This window comes from Triplophysa rosa, linkage group LG15 (assembly GCF_024868665.1).
Source record: "Triplophysa rosa linkage group LG15, Trosa_1v2, whole genome shotgun sequence".
Taxonomy (NCBI): Eukaryota; Metazoa; Chordata; class Actinopteri; order Cypriniformes; family Nemacheilidae; genus Triplophysa; species Triplophysa rosa.
Window position 1 is genome coordinate 16,789,703 of NC_079904.1, and position 18,704 is coordinate 16,808,406.

Genomic DNA, 18,704 nt, shown 5'->3' on the forward strand with positions numbered 1-18,704 from the left:
CAGCACGAACACGACTTCATTTCAATATTAACGAAATATTAATGAAATGAAATAATAAAAATTAAGGATGAGGCTTGTTTTTTACCCACTGCGAATTGACTGGATGAAAGGTAGTTTCATTTAAGATATGAAACTGGCAGCAGACTGACAGTGTCATGTACTCGGTCTGATCGGTCAACTTCTGTTGTTTTCCCTTGTGTGTTTGTGTTGACAGTTTCCCTTGTGCGCGTCTCTACCCCGCCCCGCCTTGTTATCCCAATTATTACCCTGTTAGATTTTCTCTGGCTGCACGTTTAGCTCTCACCTGACCCCTGTTAGCAATTACATTCTCCCCTATTTTAGCTCCCTGGGTTATCTTGTCCTTTGTCAGCTCGTTGCGTGTTTAATGTACCGTTTTGACCACTTAATATCTCTCTAGTCACAGTCTCAGCCTAGTTTAATTACCCAGGATTCAGGTCCCTTTCTACTATTTTGTCTTAGACTACAACGCTATAGCTTGCTTTGTTTTCCCCCACTCTCATCGGTCTATTTGTCACAGGACTCTCCTGCCGACGATCTCTGCACCCCACTTGACTCTCAGCCAGAGGTTAATCGACAGTCCGCTGCCGGTATCTGCTCTGTTCCAGGCTTCGCTTTCCAGTCTCGTTGTCTCGTCGCACCCACGGGTTCCCACGCCAGTTACCGGACTTCAAGGGACGTTCCGGTCTGTCAGCCTCACTGCGCCTCCCTCCAGCCCGTGTCCGCCGGGTGCTGTTCTGGTGTGCTCCGGACTTTGTGTCTGATCTGGACTATCTGCCTATTAGCTGTCGTTGGTGTGTTCTCTGGTTGAAATAAACTTGCCATTTACTTCCCCCGCAGTTGAGTCCCATCTCGTTCATGACAGACAGTTGGTGGGAAGGGGTTAAGCGATGATGTCATCAGAGAAGGATCGCAACTCCAAATCAGAAATGCATTTCCAGATTTTGATTGAAGATTACAAAGACCATTAAAAAAAGAAAAAAAAATATGTATTGACTTACACAGATTTACTGTTCACCATATGAGCTCTAAAAAAGGCCATCAATTCTGAATTCATATGAACTAGAAAATGTTCCTCAAGAGACCTTTAAGCGACAAAATATTGATTGAACACTTTTCTTAACTTAACAGGTCATGTTGTTGTTGAGCTGTCATTGTGGTGTAAATATCTTTTGTAATAAAGATGTATTTAATAACATGTCAAGGTAATAAATAAAGAATCAAGCATATGCCCTTTCATCTGTTCACCCCTTTCATCCCCCACCACCAGAGTTTATCTGAGGAGACCACATGTGCTGTTAGTCCAAAGTGGCTCTTAGATTTTCAGCATTCATATCTGAGGCTAACACAACACTTGTATCTTCAGCTGGATGTGTTATTGCTCTGAGATCTATCTATGGTGCTCTTGAATCCAAGCCAAGTCATCATGTGTTCTAGTATAATACCATCAAACATTTGGAGTGTTCTGACCACTCAAGGCCTTCATCTCTTACTAGTGAACCAAAAAATAAAAGCACTCACCACTGAGGTGTCACAAACCTCTTAATGTGCATTAAAGTACATTCTCTCAGCGTCATGTTTGAGATGTTACAGCAACGCTTCAAAGAGGGTTGCGGGAGAGAGGAACTTAATGAGTAACAGGTCCTTGTACGCTCACGGCCATCCCAGAATGTTTGTTTAGAAGGATGAGCCAAGAGTGGCCAGCTGCTTTCTTTTGGGAACAATACGAGAATTCAGTCCATCTGCTTTTCATTAAAACATCCTTCTCTGTTACTCCAGCCTATATCATTCACATCTTATCCACCCCTTCTTCATCATTCAATACACACTCCAAGAAACACAAATGCAGCCGATACATCTATACCTTTAGCTAAGCTTCTGTCAGTATCACCATTAGTGTCGCCTGCAGTATTTGCCTCCACTTTGATTAAGGAATAGTTCACGCAGATATTAAAGTTGTGTCATTATTCACACACTCATGTCGCTCCAAAACGGCATGTTATTATTAATTACATGAAACATAAAAGTAGTCATTTTACCGAATGAGATTTCTTACGTTGGTCATGTCATTAACACCAAAAATGCATCAGGAAAGTGGTCCATATGAATCTGTATTCCAAGTTTTATGAAGTAATAGCTTTGTGTACAGATCAGACCAAAGTCTCAGATTATCTTCTTAAACTTGTCGAGTGTGTCCAGACTGAATATGCCACATTAATGTAAATGTGTAGTAACTCAACATGATGTGCTTTATTGCAGGACTTGCAAAGAAGAATTTCTACTTTTGTGTTTCACTAAATAAAATATTAGGATTGGAACCACAGAAATGACAGAATAAAAAAATCATGCAATCATGGTTCAATCTGCAAATTTGTCTCTGCGCTCAAACTCTACAATAGTTTCCATATGCTTGGGCCACATGCATTGACCTTATGTTTCAGTATGTTTGACATGCTAGAAAAGGCAAAGAACCACGAAATGATGTTTTGCTGACTGAAATCCGCTACAGTTTAAAAGGCTTGAAAAATACAGTACCAGGAGGCCCAGCTCATCTTTCATCACAGTCATTCTTAACCCCCGGGACAAGTGTTACTCCAGCGTAGACCTCCCAACCTCGGTAAATTGCACAAACTCAAAAGGTAATAGATGATTCATAGGCAAAACAAAAGGGAGAAGGATTCCTGGCATTCTGTAAAGAAAATAGAAAAATACGATGCGAGCGGGTGACCTGTTGCTTTCTTGCTCGTGTCAAACTGGGATCAGGAGGGTGGTGTGCTTGTTTAGTCACCGGGGGAGTGTGGTCGCTCGGTCGCCAAAGCCTGAGGATTACTGCGGTCAAGTTGCAATTTCAGATCCAATAAATTTCACTCTGCTGAATAACAGGTTCTGCTTACATACAGACAGGTTGATTTTTTGTGAGGGACTCAGTCTCCACAATCCTGATCCGAATGCAGAGTTTCCACCCGGATTGTGAATCATCTGAAGATTTGAAGATTGTTCAGCTGATCATCAAACAGTTAAGCCATCTTTGAATACAAAGGTAATACAAAGCTGCATGTGTATATACCTGAATATACTACAAAAAGTAGATTTGCTGTATATGTGACACAGGTGGCAAGAATTTATTTACAGCAGTAGCGAACCATGACGTTTGAGCCTTTGACCTCTGCACACGCGCAACACATCCCTGGTATGCTACTAGAAGGCGTGTCCCTGGTATGCACACGTCCAAAGTGGCTCTTAGATTTTCAGCATTCATATCTGAGGCTAACACAACACTTGTATCTTCAGCTGGATGTGTTATTGCTCTGAGATCTATCTATGGTGCTCTTGAATCCAAGCCAAGTCATCATGTGTTCTAGTATAATACCATCAAACACGTGTGTAAGCACACGTTCGACTTCTTGAAGCATGCGCAGGCAGCGTATGACAGCAGAACTGCGACTGCTCCGTGATCTTGAATTACTCTTGTGAGACTTGGAAATCTCACGTGGATAGAGTCTGCATCGATCTAGGAAGTCAAATATACATATCTAATCAATCGACCGACTTTTATTGGAAATAGTATTTTAAAGGTTTTAAACATTATGATTTATGATTGTTTAGGTCATCACAGAGAGGCTAGAGGGCCCTGAGGGTTCGCTACTGATTTACATTACTCGCCACGTTTGCATACTGTTTTTTGCACTGTTTGACTGGCCGGGGGTGCTGCTTTTGAATTTTTAAGTTTTACTTAATTAATATTGCATATAGGAATTTATAGTCTGTTATATTTGACCTGTGCTTCTCTCTCCTTTATCTTAAATGTGTGCTCTCACTGAGCGTGTGTGTGTGCGTGCGTGCGTGCGTGCGTGCGTGTCTGTGTGTGTGTGCGTACTTGTCTGTGTACGTGTGTGTGCGTGTGCATATTGTGTGTGTGGAGTGTTTTGTATGTGGGTATGTCTGTCTTCTGTGTTTTCAACTTTTTGTTGTTTTTGCAGGTACAACTTTAATTGTTTTGCTTATAGTCAATATGTCTTATGTACAGCTGCTCTGTAACAATGAAAATTGTAAAAAGCGCTATATAAATAAACTTGAGTTGAGTTGAGTTACATGATTCACAACTGACCGTTCGCAAAGACCCGCCCCCTTTTACAATACGCATTCGAGGCATATATTTAGGACATGAAAGTTACTTGAAGGATGAAAGTTACTTGATGCCTACAGGTAACAGAATAAAAGTACATTACTACATCTCCTGGCGATTGAGACTGAAGGCTGAATTGTGACAAACACCGTTTTCTCTGCTTATAGAGCCTTATACAAAACCGGCAGCATTTTTAGTTTGTTTCATCTAAAACTGCACAGAAATTTACACAGAAAGCAACCGCTGTTTGTCTCAGGATGTGGCATGCTAGGTTTGATGTAAATGTTGCTCATTTGCTGTTGGCACATTTGCTTGCTCACTTTTCACTACGTTGTAAATGACATACAGTAGTAGACAAAAATTTTGTATTGGAACAAATATTGTGCACTTTATATGATGTCACATGGAATCACATAGCAAAGCGTTCTTGAAATCTAACCTGACCTTTCCAACTGAGAGACTGAGATTCCCCCCAAAATACAATTTTAATCAGATTCTAAACCACATATGAATGTGGTTCAGATCTGGATTGTAAACACTGGATTGTATTTGGTTTATTGCTGTTCAAACTACAAAAAAACCCAACTAAATGGATTTGAGTCGCATATGCCACAAAATCGAATTCTTGGAACCTGAATAACCCTTCTTTAGACTGTACGCTTCACGTACTTCGCATCCAGGAGAAATCTAATTTCTTCTTCTTCGTAGGGATATTATGGAAAATTTATCAATTTAAGGATGTGTATCTGGTACACATTAGCCGCATTGTCCGTGCAGACTAGAGATTGACTAGCAAACTCGATTTTATTCAGTCAAAGAGCAACAGGTGTGGGACACCATTATTAAGACATTTGAAGTGGTATCCACGTTCAGGCCTTTGGCTACCTCCTCCCACATGTTTTTCCAGAAAAATCGTGTGTTTCGATCAAACCCACATGTTTCGCAATGGTGGAAGCGCTGAATGGAAAAATACTCCCAGCTCGCATAATGTTTCCCTTGCCACAGAAATTTCAATAATATTTGTAAATGTTCAAGCGGTTCATAAATGTGTTTTCATATTGGTTGAGGCTCTCCTTAACATTCTGGTCTCTCGGGTGCCCTGAGCTGAGAAAATAATACAACATTAATAACCAGTGTGTAAAATTAGTGTGCTTTGATGCTGGGGTGGGCTGGAAAGACCCTGCAAAGCTGCCATTTGGAGTTTGGATGGACTTCAAAGTGCGAGGAGAGCTAACAAGCAACAGGGCACAGCAGAGAAGGCATGAATAAAAGACACTTCAAGGGAAGCAAGCAGTATGATGAAGTTAGTTGAAGAGGTGACGATAATTAGAGACTATTATTATGCAGTAATATGAAAAAGTAATGAGTGCTACTGTATAATATGGCATGAAATTGTCCTAAAAGGAAAAATAGCTTTCCCTGGCCTTTGAAACGTGCTTGTGAAAGAAACAAATGCAATGGGTTTTGTCACTGTGGTGGTGTAATCTGAGCTAAAGGTTTAGTGTATGAGTGTGATTATTCGACATGTAGCGCATAATACTCTGTTGGACTTGGCAGCAGGCACAGACGTTAGACTGAGGTGATGATATGGGCATTTCCAGACCGCACACTCTCTCCCTATTACACCCAAATATAAAGAATGAAGTACAATTTCATTTTTTTATGCCCGGTACAGCATGCACCTGGTACAGTTTAAAGTTGAATACAGATTTAATGCTGAAGGTCAGTTCTCAGTGCAATAGATTGAGAAGGACGCGATGTGAAATATTTTGATAAGACTGTACAGCATCCCTCTAATCAGTCCGGGCATCTAAGTCAATTCTTTAAACCAATTAATATAAGTTGTGCATGTTCAGTAATTATGATCTTTTATTTTGTTATTTGGTAAATTACTGCTGCCATAAAAACCCATCTCTATTTAATAACATTTCAATTATGTGAGTGGGAATAGTACAATTATCACTCACACATATAAATTGCATTATGACATTATGACATTTTTATCATGGAATTTGACATGCTTGCACTGTTGCTTCTTAATTTTAAAGCTGTATTTTACAAAATGGGATTGAGTGATACTGCTATTATCTGGTCACACAATGAACTTTCAATCTTCTATAAATTTTGTCTTGACAATACAAATTGACAGGGTAGAGTTTGTAATCCACTGAAATGCAAAACTAGCATGCATTTCCGATCTTCAGAATTTGCATGCGTATGACTGGATATACGAAAAGTCTACTGTAGTGTGATTGCAGAATACAGTATGTTTAATATACTTAGAAACAATTGTCTTTGCAGTGACAGTTACTTTTTTAAATACAACACAAGTTAAAGGGACAATGTGGAGCTTTGAGTGGCATCAGGGGGGCAGTTGTGGCCTAATGGTTAGAGAGTCGGACTCATGACCAGAAGGTTGCCGGTTCGATTCCCAGGGCCGGCGGGTAACAACTGAGGTGCCCTTGAGCAAGGCACCTTACCCCTACTTGCTCCCCGGGCGCTGTAGTGATAGCTGCCCACTGCTCCGGGGGTACGTGTGTTCACTACTCTCTGGATGGGTTAAATGCAGAGGTCACATTTCGTTGCCTTGTACNTGTCAATGTCTTTCCACACATATCTACTTAATTTAATTACTATAACGTTCAAGACTTCAGCACAAATTTTATTCTTTCTTTTATTCTTGCAGTACGTAGTAGTATTAAAGAATTTAAGAAATGGTTCTCGTGAAAGCATCACTCATCATATGGAGCTGAAGAGTTTTCACAGAGATCCTGCTAATGGTCAGGAGGAGGCGAAGACGCCCCCAGGATGGAGTCTGGATTATATCTTTGCCTGGCATTTGAAATCTTTCTTGGGGTGTGGATTTTACAGTTCCTCCACCCAGTTAGAATCACTCTAGATTGCAGAACAAACTCTTCCATCTTTTTCAGTATCATCAATGGCAGAATGCTTCCTTATATCTCTTGATAGAGCTTTACGCTTTAAATTAAATATAAATGATTGCTGCAAAACCTTGGTGCACAAAAAACACAAAGAGAATAATTTTGAGATATCATGTGCTTATTAATATGAATGCTTTCACTTCATATGATGAGTGAGAAGCAAAGTTGTGTTTTTGTCTAGAGCAAGAAGCAGGTATTTTGAAAACATGGCATCGAGCTGGAATCAAGTTACTATATGTTGAAAAAAGGAGGAGACATTGTTTTTGCTGCACTCACAATCTGTGTTCCAGATCAGCTGTCAGTCAGTATGTATGGACATTTGAAGTTTGATGCTCTGGGTTTTTACTAGCAAAGAAAAACTTTCAGCTTAAATGACCAAACTGTGTCTATAGTTACTTAAAACTAACTTCTAACATTTTTTATAAAGGCCATATCACATTCAAAATCATATATTAGCACAACCTGCAACATTGTACATACGGTTGAATCACAGCTGTAAATCTGAAATTCAGTACAGAAGCACTTCTGCTTGTGTGATATTCCTTTCACCTAAAAATCTCTCATCATTTATTTACCCTCATGTCATTCTAAACTTGTATGTGACTCTTTTTTTCTGTGGAACACAAAATAAGATACTTTGAGAAATGTGGTTATGTGATCATACAATGGAACTCAACAGGGGCTAATGTTGTTTGGTTACAAACATTCTTCAAAATATCTTATTTTGTGTTCTGCAGAGTAATAAAAGTCATACAGGTTTGAAATGACATGAGGGTGAGAAAATGATGCAGTAATTTTAACTTTTGGGTGAACTATCTCTTTAATTGTTAGTTGTGATGTTACTTGTCTGCTTTTGACCAATTGTGCACAGGTGTGAGATTAGTCAAAACATAGGAAGGGTGAAATTTGGCCATTGGCCATGTAGCGTGTTTACAAACAAAGTTTAGTACATCATGTGAGCATAATAAATAACGTGTAATGTTTGCTCGCGTTAAAGTAGCTAATGGTCAGTAGTTAGGGTTTGGATGTGTTTGTGATGTTGGCAGTTACAGGCTGTTCTTGTAACACTTCAAAAGCCGGAGATAAAAGCCCACTCGCTTCCCTTTCTGGTGTGGGGGACCACAGGAGGCCAGACCTTAAAACAGCAAACCCTTTTAATGTACACACACACAAATAGCCAAAGTCAGATTTTTGACACAATTTTGCTTTACCCAAACATCAAAACAAATAAACTCCAAAGGGAAGATGAATAGATGGTGTTACTAAAAAAACAGTCATTTGAATATGAAAGCAGTGTTAATGTGAAGTTGAACAGAGAGCGGGATTGTGGGCTGCAGTCCTGACAGTGGAGAGACAAGCTGGAGGAAAGCAATACTGAAGTAAGCAGTGGGCCTCAGTACTCCCACATTCACAGTAGAGGGCACATCACCCCATTCTCTGCCTGTCACTTACCTAATTCAAAACTTTTGCTTTATACTGTATTTTCTTACCTGTCATTGTGTCTTATAGTCAGATGCTTAGCACTTTATTGGTAAAACAATATTTCCCAGAAAAAAAGACTTGTCAATATGGAACACGCCACAAAAATTGTAAAAATGTAAGAGTATTGATATTACAATCTAATAATTCCATTGTTTTGGCCATCAATTTCATTTTTGCAATGTTGTGTTCAACCTGATCTCACAGGAATTCACAACTATTTTATGAGATGCTAATTTGCATAAATGTGTATTTTGAAAACAATGCAAAAATGTATCATTATTAGAAAAAAGCCATACTCCCCTAATTCTTACTGTCATCGACGCGAAAGCAAATTGTAAAAAAAACGCACAGTATAAATTCATACGAATTAGCCAGCTCGTAAAATAGTTACAAGATAGTGTATGAGATAGTGTTTTATGCTGCTGTAGCTCAATTGGTAGGGCATTGTGTTAGCAATATTTGGGTTTGCAAACACATGTAGTGATATACTGTAAACATGTTTAAACTGAGTTGCTTTGCATAAAAGTGTCTGCCAAATATTCTCCATCGTTTTTCTTTTTACCTGCATCTTTCCCTAACAATTTCTCTAGTTACTTGTACTTTTACTTGAGTAAAGATTTTGGCTACTCTACCCACCTCTGCAATTACACCACCACTTCCTCACACCAGTATCAAACAGCAGACCCACAGCCGAGTGTAAGTGAGGCAAGAAGGCGATCGAAGACGAGAAAGTGGACAACTTTTCCTTTGTGTCACCACCAAAGACTCACTTGCTGAGAGCTGTCAGGCAAAGCGTGAGGCAAAATGTCTGACAGGGCTCGTCTGAGGGGTGTAGCGGTTTGATGAATAGTGGAGTGTGTATGAATGAATCTAAAGGTCGGGAGAAGGGCACTCTGGGTGAAAAAATGCAGATTTTTGGTGGGTGGGTCAAGCTTGGCATTCCCAGTTGAGAAAACAAAGAGTAAGGAAACGCTAAAAGGCCGGTGGAAACAAACCGACAAATGTGATACATGACTTTACAAGGACACTCCCAGTGTAGTCATAATTTTATAATTCTCACAAACACATTCCTGGGGTGAAGTCCTTGAAAACCAGGTTCAAAAGGCGCAAAGACTTTTGAAGGCAGACAAAATAATTAAGTAAAGGTGAGTGTGTTGGTGAGAGGGAGTTTTGCTTCATTCTGGCATATGTTTGCCAGATGAGTGGTTGCCATACATGGGCACTGTGTGTGTCTGTGTGTGGCTTTCTCAGACTATGATATCCTCTAGTGCTAACAACTAAATAATCCAATCCAGACGGAAAACAAGTCCCAAAACCAGTCCTGGTCTACGGGGGATTGAGGGATCCAACGACCTCACCGAGTCAATAATATGTGGATTTGGTAAGACTGGATTTTCCCTTTAGTGGTCCACTGTTAAAGAAACTAATTTACACTAGGAATGATCAAACTTCAATAATGTAAAAAGATTTCTCAACTCAGGTTACATTGAACAATATAAACAACTATTTATATAAGGGACTGTGCATGTTGTGGTCTTTAACCAGCTCCAGAGTGATTAGTCACATGACATTTATAGCTCAGGTGATTGGTTTAAAAATACTTGGCCGCTGAATTAAGCACAATGCAAAGAAGTGAATAGGGGTTAACTGGAATGCAGACAGAAGGTTTCAAACTGAGTAGGAAGTTTAGATGGTGGAACTATTAAAGAGATTAGTTATCTAAAGATAAAAATGTTGTCAATGTATGTACCATAATGTCAGAATCTGTACATGACTTGGCAGAACACAAAAGAAGGTATTTTCAGAAATGTGGTTTTGTGTCCATCCAATGAAAGTCAAAGTGGTTGATAGTCGAAATCAACGGGGTCAATGTTGTTTGGTTACCAACATTCTTCAGAATATCTTATTTTGTGCTCTGCAGAAGAAAGTCATGGAATGACATGAGGGTGAGTAAATAACGACAGAAATGATAATCATAAAGGGTACAGTACATATATGTTTGTTTTCATTCTAATTTATGAAGCTTTCAGTGACAAGACTGAGAAAATAATGTTAAGTTATTGGCTTAAGGGGCTTCTAGCGGTAAGGTTGAGAATTGCAAACAATGGCTCACTCCACCACAACCCCCCCAACCCCCTTTTGAAGCACTTCAGCAACTCTCACAGGACTAAGATGTCGTCGTGTTTGCACTTCTTTGCCGAAGGAGATAACGTATTTATGTAATGCATTCTCTAGAGCAGTTTGTTCATTTAGGGCTACTGTAGGAACAACATGGCAAATTCCATGCAAGGGGACCCGTGGGTGTATGTAGATAGAAATAGCTCATTCTAAGGTAATAAAAACATAACGCTTCATTATGCAAGGTCTTTTTACACCTCTGAAGACATAGTAATGCATATTGCATTTCTGTCAGTAGATCTTTCTAAATATAACACACTGGACCTTTAAGCTGCATTAAGATACAGACCCACTATCAGGTAACATTACAACACTGCCAAAACAATATAATTACAGACACATGGCCCTCATCTCTCTGCATATACTTACAATCCTGCAGAGACAAACAAACACATGAACCTTAGTGCTGAAGTCAAACTATCACAGCTGCCTCAGGGATCTGTAATGTTCTGGTGTCTCAAAGCATTGCACCACGCGTGTCCAAACATCATTGTTTGAAACGTTATGGGTTACATCACATTTATAGTTCATTACCTTAGAATCACATCCAGTGTGTTTTTTCAGATGCCTAATCTGTATGATGAAAGCGAGTGTGGGGCCGTCCTTCACATGGAGGTAGAGAAATAAAACGACTGCCTTATTGCACCATCTGCCTTGAATTACATTTTAAATTTAATTCATTATAAAGTCGGTTAACAAAAGTCCCGCATCAGTCATCAACAGCATTCGGCCCTTTTTAACTGGATATACTCTGCATGCGGTACAAATTATGTTTGGCAATGCTGATTCAATAACCAATCCTACTTAATTAGTTCAATCAAACTAGTTTAGAATGAGCCAGTAAACAGAAACAAACAGACAATGTTTCCTAAAATACAACTTCTTCAGTAATTCTTTGATCTTTATTCCACTTCTAAAAACACTCGCCAGATTATTTTATTTTCATCTGTGTTGTATTTATTTTTGTTTTTTACCTTACAAAAAATATACCTTGGCTTCACTACACCTAACAGTGGTACTGCTTGTCAGACGAGACGAGACCGGGGCTAGTTGTCACACTTTGTCCTACTGAACATAAGTGAGAGTAGGGGAATTTCTGAGATGTTTGTACGGAAAAAAAAGTCATTGACAATGTCCGTATAACAGATTCTGTTTGTTGGGCATGCATTGACGTTTAGTGATAGACAAGTTAACATCAATGGTGATTGGAGTTCATTCCCTTTCATCAGGAGATCTTACAATTTTAAGTAATTTCGACTTGCCAAATCTCTATTGTCGATGCACATGTTTGAGCTGATTTGGACAGTTTTGTCAGGTTCATTCCAGAGCACATTTGGATCTGATTGCGACAACAAATGCTCTTAAACCCAGAGACTTTGATCATGCTAATGAACAAGCTGTAAAAATGAAAACTAGCTTTTAGGGGATCAGCGATATGGAATGTATTCAGGGTTACAAGGTAAAGTTCACACAGTTCCACCCTCCTCTTATCCTTTCGCAGTAAACTATCACACCTTTCTCAGAAGAGCACGTCCAATTCAAACAAAGCTGTTTTGGCAAGATGCTTGGTTGCATAAAATGGCCGCCAAATCTCCCATTAAATGCACCCTGATTGTTTGATTGGCTGGAATGTTCCGGAACTCAATCCACGAAGCCACAAGGTTTAAATGGCTAGCCGTGAAATTAAACCACTTACTTACCAGTAAAACCTATATAGGGATCACACACGACGCCGGAAGTTGTAAAACAGCACTTAATTCCATGGGTAATTTTCTATACATAAATTCCTGCTTAATCCCCTCTGCCTTTTACAAAGTACAGCATAAGCGTTCATTATAAAGTCTGAGGTATAGTTTTCTAGCTCAGGGTTCTTGTAAATCACTGAGTATGGTTTTATTTTTGGATACATTAGAGTTTGATTTCTGTAGCATGCAATGCTGAGATTTACATGTTGGTATTTTCAAGATGCATTTTTACACAAACTGGCTGCATCTTTTAAAATTGTCCACGTTATTTTTGTAGCTTGAACAATAAAGTAAGAAAGTAAGAAAAGCCGATGAACCTGCCAATATAAACTGTGGACTGATGTAAATAAGAAATGGTTTTAATGCAATTATATATTTTCCATCCATCGAACACAAAGTACTGTCTAGAAATGCATCACACAACAGAAACTTGCTAGTCAGATATTTGACCATCACCATGACGTGTCATGATTTGTGCCTGTTTTGTGCAAGGTTCGTTCACTCAGGCAGTTGGTTGAACACCGTTTTTAATGGTTTGGGTTGGTAAATTTGGAGATGACCCACAATCGCTATTTAACATAGAAGATCTAAATGATCTGACTGATTTACCTAATGATGAGAAAATGCCTAAAAATTTAACTGCAAAAATACTAGATATCTATAATGTAATACATTGGGTCTGATGTAAAAACATTGTGTAATGTTTTTTCTATGGCATCCAGTGTTGAAGTCTCGAGACTCGGACTCGGTCTTGAACTCGGTCTCGAGACCCTATTTTAATGGTCTTGGTCTTGTCATGGACTTGTATGCATTTTGACTCGGTCTAGACTCGTACTCGAACATGTTCGGAATTGGACTTATGCCCGAGTCCACTCGAGTCCCAGCAAAAATATTAAATACATTGAAAAGACGTCCCTCTATGGGCCAAAAATGAAAGTTGTTTCTATAGCTTTTCATGGCGTCTCCTGATTGTCTAATATTGATGTCCAGTCTGTACAAAGTAAAAACTGGTTGAAATTTTGAGTTTACACATGGAAATAAATTAAGTGAGACTCTTTGAAATAAACTGAGCTGAATGATTTGATTCAATGTTCATCGCATTGAATCAGTATCACTTTTGTACCTGCAAAAATCACCATTATTGTGATCTTTTTTAGCTTTAGTTGAGCTCTTGGCTCTTCTATTTTAATGTTAAATTAGGTTTCCTTCAGCCATAACTGTGTTAAAATACATTAGTTGTAGCAAAGAGATGATTACTTCTGAATGGTAATGCATGCATTTTGAAATTGTTTAGATCACTGTTCATAATTGGGTTTGGTTTATTAATGTGTCAGCTCTGTGGATCTGTAGTTTGATATACTGTGATATTTTTAGGAATTAACATATTCACAATCTGTTAAACCACTTTAACACACAACGACATCAAGAATCTGCATATGAATCTCAACAATGGTGACAATCAACAAAAGAAAGCTTCATGCTGCAATGCATGCTGGGTGATCTGTTTATCTGAGTTATTTTGACGATTGTCACCATTGTTGAGGGTTGTATGATGAGTGTTGATGTCAGTGTGCGTGTCAGTGAAACATGTTTGTTTATTTTCTCTCAATACTTGTGCATTGACTAGCCAGAGCACTCAGACCAGTCATCAATTGATCAATAATGTTTAAAACTAATACATTTTATTACAGCCTGACAATTTCCATGAGAACAACCCCAACTTTTGTAAAAGCATGTCTGTCTTTCACGGTGCACAAGTGTTTTTATAACACTACTACATGACCTGAACGAATTAATTGAACAAAAGTCAAGGATCAAGAGCCCAACTAAAGTAAACACTGATCACAATAATGGTTATTATTGTGGGTACAAAACTCATTTCACAGAGTCTCAATTCATTTATTTCCATGTGAAAACTGAAAGTAGTCTGATAAACTCCAGATTTGAACCAGATTTTACATTGTACCAAGGTCCCCTGTACGTCAATATCAGACGTTCAGAGAACGTAATAATGGGCCAATAAAGGGCAATTTTGGACATATCTTTGGTCAGGGGGAAGTAATAATTGTAATAAAATTACTTCTACAACACTTACTATGTGGCCTTTTTTACCCTCAACTAATAATATTTTTAAACTAATATCAGTCTAAGTAAATAAAACACAGTGTACATGCCATAGTATATTTAATGCACTGAGCACTCTATGAACTCGGTGCCAGTTTTATTGTTTCCACCAAACATTTAACATATTCTTGAAGATTTCTATAGGTCTCGTCTCAGATCTCTTATCCTAGGACTCGGACTTGACTCGGACTCGACCCTCTCTGGACTCGGTCTTGACTCGAACTCAACCTACTCTGGACTCGGTCTTGACTAGAACTTGACCTACTCTGGACTCGGACTTGACTAGAACTTGACCTACTCTGGACTCGGTCTTGACTCGAACTCAACCTACTCTGGACTCGGTCTTGACTCGAACTCGACCTACTCTGGACTCGGACTTGACTCAGACTCGAATGAGCTGGTCTCGACTACAACACTGATGGCATCACTATGAAGAACCTTTTGTAGCACCTTTATTATGTATGTTTATTTAGATGTGATTTTGCCATAAATGTTCGAATCACACAGATTTGATTGTACACAACAGAAACCAGCCAAGAGTGAAGTTACTGGTTTGGTCATGTGTGTCATATGTGATGTGTGACATGCACACAAATATGGCCAAGTAATTGAGCAGACAACACAGATGAAATTAGTGGGAAAACACAATATGTTCACTTGGTGGTCAGGATTTCCTTTCATTCAAAAGTACTTTGTATTTCACAGAAAAAAAAACTGTGTTTCCTAGTGTACTGATCAAAATCTGAATTAAATGTTCAGCCAATAAAATGGAAAATGGCAGATTTCATAAACTCTAGCATAAAATAAAATGTAAATTAGAAGGCTATACACAAATAACAATTACAGCTAGATTAAAAACTCTTTATTTGATGTCAATCACAAATAACATCTCATTAAATAATTTAAAATTGTCCAAGTTTCTCTTTACCCAACATTGGCATGAAACTCAATGCCTTTGTCATATTTGCTTGTTCCTTCTCTTTTTCCAATATCTCATATTGAATGAAAACAGAACTGGCCCAAAATTTTCTGGATACTCCCAGTACACAATGTTCCCATTTGTCATGCCAAATCCTCACTTAATGACAAACGGTTTTTATAAGAGATCCACAACTCGATTAAAGGCAAATAGAGAGTGTAAAGTGAACGAACAGTTGTTGGATCATGCTATGATAAGGAACAGGTGCACCGAGGACAACCTCTCTTATCTTATGTCATAACAGTCTTTGTTTCCGTTATGCATAATAGCACTAATTCTTTGAGACTTTTTTGTAGAAAAATGTATAAACAACTTCCTTGAATCTTAGCTTGACCAAAACCCTGTCCAAAGTAATGAAATTCACTATTTACTGTAGATTAAAAGTAAAAAAAAAATGGTGCTGGTTTGTGTGTTTGTCAGAATAACCCATTACTGAAATCGATGCCATTGGTTAAAGCCCCATTGAAATCAAAATTAAAGTTTTTGTCCTTTTTTTTAAAGTTAGCCTTGAGAGCGTCAATAAATTGATATGCTCCTAAGCGCTGACAAAATTTGCATTTAGAAGAAATAAGCATTCAAAACTGACAATCTGGCACGTACAATTTTTTTTTAAATTTCATGACATCACGGTATACACTTCAGCCTCTTGTCAAAGTTCTAGTCCAATCAAATCCACTTTAGAATCCGGAGAGTCCTGCCTTCTTCAGATGCATCAGATGTCGCGGTCGGCACAGTCTTATCTCAGCGGTCCCTTCGTGATGGGAAGGTGCACCCGTGCGCCTTTTTCTCTCACCGCCTCAGCACAAACTACGACCTTGGCAACCGAGGGCTGTTAGCAGTGAGATTGCTTTGGGTGAGTGGCGTCATTGGTTGAAGGGAGCAGTGCAGCCCTTCTTGGTCTGGACGGACCACAAGAACCTGGAGTATATTTGTTCGGCCAAGAGACTGAGCTCGCCCCAGGCCCGTTGGGCACTCTTCTTTATCCTCTTTAACCCTCTTGTACCGGCCCAGGTCTAAGAACCTCAAGCCAACCAAGAGCAAAGATGGACTACTTGTCACATTAATGCTACATTTACAATACTTGGTATTTGATGCTAAACTTACATCATATGACAGCAGTTTGAAGTTATAGCTGCACTCAGTGACTTTGATTGGAGGTTGCTGGGTAGGTGTTTGTGGGGAGTGGGGGGGCTTGTTGGTTGTGGTTTGGGGCGTTTCATTTATTGGGACTGTGTGGGTCTGGCCTGGTTGGTCTTGTTTTGTGGTCGATGTCGGACAACAGAGGAATAAAATTAATTATGCCATTACTATTTTTCACTGGTTGTTCCTCTGTTGTCTGTTGTTGATCGCGGAATGGGACCGGGTTGGACCTGCACGGTTTTGGCGGGTGGAGCTTCCTGGGTCGCGGCTCGTGGGCTCTCCCTGTTCTTCGTGGACGTTTGCTCGGTGGCTTTGGTCGGATTCACTGAGTGCAGCTATGACACATCAGAGGAGATCTGGCCCTCCCGGCTGAGCCTGGTTTCTCCCGAGGTTTTTTTTTCTCCATTTATTCATCATTGGAGTTTGGGTTCCTCGCCACAGCCGTGCAGTGTTGGCTTGCTCACCGGGAGACTGCATCTATTTATTTATTTATTCATTTATTTATTAGATTATTCGATTATTTATTAAAATGATCTTCCTTGGTCTATAAACACCATGCACTGTGCTGTGTTTTTCCTATTTGCTCCTTTAAAGCTGCTTTGGAACAATGCACATTGTGAAAAGTGCTATATAAATAAAATTGAACTGAATTGAAGCCTGGCGCTCTGTCTCGTCAGTTCAAGGCCTCTGAGAGGGAACTTATGGACGAGGCCATTCTCCTGAAGGGAATGGTGGTCGGGGCTCTCTCCTGGGGTATCGAGCGACGAGTGGCGGAGGCTGGTCGAGGGGTGCAAGTGCCAGCAGAGTGCCAAGAGGGCAGGTTGTCGGTGCCGGCTGCGCTTTGTCCTGATGTCCTTCAGTGGGGTCATTCTTCCAAACTGGTCAGCCATTCAGGAATTCGGGGAACGTTGCCTGCCATCCGTCAGTGTTTCTGGTGGTCATCATTGGCCGCTGATGTCAGACAGTTCGTGTTGGCCTGCTCGACATGCGCTCTAGTGCAGTGGTTCACAAACTTTTTGAAGGCAAGGCACCCCTTTGTAGTGTTTTTTTTTTTTCCCACAGCACCCCAACCCTGATTTAACTAAATGGACATGAGTACATACATATATAAAATTAAATCCAAATGAGCAAACAACAAATTAAGTATAAACAGCTGCATGAATTTATTACAAATGCATTACAACGGACATTATATGAGGTGAAACAAATTATTTAAATTAACCATCATGTCAACTCGATGACACATGTAAACAAATCTTATAGACTGATATGAACCATTTGCTGTATGTGGGAATCGTTGGAACAAAACACATTGGAATAAAGATTGATACTTAATTCTTTAAATAATAATAAACAACTCACATTACATTTTTCTTTAGGTTCTTATTTATGGAGCGATTTTAGTCTCATTAATTATTCACGCGTAAAACAAGACACACACATGCGTAAACAGTTTCACATGAATAAAACCTAATTTACGTGCACAAAGTATACATATACATTTACAAAAAGCAATTCACGTGCATAAAACAAAACCATTTTCTCATAAAGTACGTTTCGCAAACATACGACTGTGCACAAATATTTCGAAAGTTTAAAATGTACACGTTTATCGTGTTATATGTATGTGCAAATCGTCACTCACGTGTGAATCGTCTTGGATGTGTGTGTGTGTGTGTGTTTTGAGACTCTCCTGGCAGCGCAACCCCTCCCACGTGGGTTGTCGTACTCTTTAGCCAATCAGATTCAACCTTACCATTCAACCAATCATAAACGCGGAGAGCACAGGACTCAAGGAAAACGGCTCTGCGCACCTTTTGCGCAGCTACAAATCTATGCGCCCACACAAAACAATGTTTCCAAGAACTAGTTATTTATTGTCCTTGTTCATTTAAAACATACATTGTATGGACATACAAACATGAACATATCTCATCAGATATGTTCCCCAGACGGGGAATACAGTTTCA